This window comes from Centrocercus urophasianus, unplaced genomic scaffold (genome assembly GCF_019232065.1).
Source record: "Centrocercus urophasianus isolate 14NV4802_14NV808 unplaced genomic scaffold, USGS_Curo_1.0 seq_1165, whole genome shotgun sequence".
NCBI classification, from domain to species: Eukaryota; Metazoa; Chordata; class Aves; order Galliformes; family Phasianidae; genus Centrocercus; species Centrocercus urophasianus.
Window position 1 is genome coordinate 6,183 of NW_024884326.1, and position 2,101 is coordinate 8,283.

The 2,101-nt window shown below is 48.5% G+C and overlaps 1 long non-coding RNA gene across 1 annotated transcript in view; it reads right to left on the reverse strand.

Annotated features, from left to right (window-relative positions):
- Positions 1 to 2,101, reverse strand: part of LOC122155482 — a 5,908-nt gene extending 3,807 nt beyond the window's left edge. The window contains exons 1-2 of the long non-coding RNA XR_006167260.1: positions 2,020 to 2,101; positions 784 to 1,920 (exon numbers count right to left, since the gene is read on the reverse strand). This is a non-coding gene — a long non-coding RNA (uncharacterized LOC122155482). The remainder of the gene's footprint in view (positions 1 to 783; positions 1,921 to 2,019) is intronic.

Consider the following 2,101-nt stretch of genomic DNA (forward strand, 5'->3'; position numbering starts at 1 on the left):
TCTTGGTTGCAACCCCTGGTTGTGCGCATGGAGTCCAACTCCTCATATTGTGCAGAGCAGGCAGTGCCCTGCATGGTGCTACAGAGATCATCGCTGTGACAAATAGCAAACCAAAGCAACCCCTGCTTTTAGAGTTACCAACACGAGAGAGGTGCTCACCACACTCAAATCCCAGACTGCTTTTGGGCATGCGTTCCCATCTTTGTCTTTCCCCATGGTGAGTTTAACTCTCACCTCACTACTTATTGCTGTGAGGGCAAATTTATGCCACCTCGTCTCACACATCTAACAGTCAGCTAGCCAAGACCGAGCTAGCACTGCTTAGGCTCCCTGTGAAGTTAGTGCAAATAAATATGCATCTTCAGGGGGCAGATAACTTGATCCCACCTCTTCTGTGTGACAGTGATTTCTATAGAGAAACCTACAGAAGCTGACAAACCGACTGGTTTAAACTAGATAGCTAGCTTCTGCGTGGTTGAGGTTCCTGGAGATTAATGGGCACACGGACAAGGTGCTATGCAGTGCACAACCCCATAGACTCTTGAACAGAATTTGGCGCATCTTTCACTAATTATGTCAGATGAAACCATTCATTACTTAAGACGGCCTTGAGCCACCTTCAGAGCAAGTCATCCTCACCAGAACATGAGCAAAGCTGGGTCGCACTGTTACACCTGTTTGATTTCCAGGTGGCTGAGACTCCCCACCTGGAACCTCTTCTGTTCCACTTTATCACCTGCTTTTTTCCCCTCTAAAATCCTACAGGATATAGCTCGCTCCTACCTTCATTTCCATGGTTGGCACACGGTGCTGAAGTTAAGTTGCTCCCACATTACCATAAGTCCTGTTTGGATTTGAGAAAGTTTTAGGCAGAGCACTTTACGTTAAACAAATTTGTTGTTCTCAGTTCGCTACTAAAGATCAAGGGCGAATTTGTGCAGAAAAGCTTGTACTTTCTTCAGCTACGTTACTGACTTTTGGAGAAGGAAAAAAGCCAAGCCACCACCTCAAACTGAGGACAGGGAAAAGTAACAAGCACTTGCCTTCCACATACAGTCAAGCAGAAGGTTCAAGCAGTCAAGTTCTCCCAGTGGTGCCAGTTTTTACAAAGCCTGAGAGCTGCTCTTCTGCTCTGCAGAGCTGAAAACAGACTCTGTTCCTTGTTTCCACAAGAGAACCAACTGCAGAGAAGCAGAAGAAACGGAAAAGACACAGAGAGACACTCACATGCAAAAGCTTCAACGTACGACAGCTTTGCAGGGAGGCTGCAAGCGTTCATGCAGAGCGCTGTGTGGTGAAACACAAACTGTTATTAAATCACCGTGAATGTACAAAAGGGAAGTTGCTGATGACAAAAGGGGTAGGATGTCCAGACGCAGGAATAGCTCTGGCACGTAAGATCAGCAGACGTGACTACCATTTTCTAGCTGACACCCCTGCCCCACAGCTTCTCCTATCAGTGCCTGTGCAGACGCCCAGCACGCAGGCTGTTCGCATCCCATGAACCGCTGACATCCGCTCACCATCAGTGCCAGAGGCACGCAGTCCAAAGGATTCCATCAGCCGGCCTTCCTCCCTCAGAAATGACAGAGGCATTACGCACACAGCTCTTGTGAGGAGAGCCCCAAACTCTACCGGCGCGACCGCTGCCATCAACTCAGGATTCGTTACAGGCGTGCCGTGATCTGCCCTGAAAATACCAGGCCACGTGGCTGCACTTGGCTGCCCAGCACACTGAGTCCTTCTTGACAAGCTCCCTCCCAGGATACTGAGCGAGTCCAATCCCGGGTTACGCAGGAGGATGAGAGCAAGCTGCTGCAAAGGAGGTCAGCAGAAGCGGGACTCTTTCCTTGCTCCACCTGCACGGCTGGGGCAGAAGTCTTGCAGACTGACGCACAGCTTCCCCACCCAATGGATTTTCTTAGAGATGGAAGAAGAGAGAAAAAAAGGTCCTGGATAAATACACAGGGAATTACAACTGGGTTAGATATTTTATAGGACATTAAAAAAAGTAAATACCTTCCTCCAGTGAAACTGCAAAGGAGCAACAGGTTTTCTACACAACTCCAAGAGGACAAAACGACTATTTGGCTTACAGTCA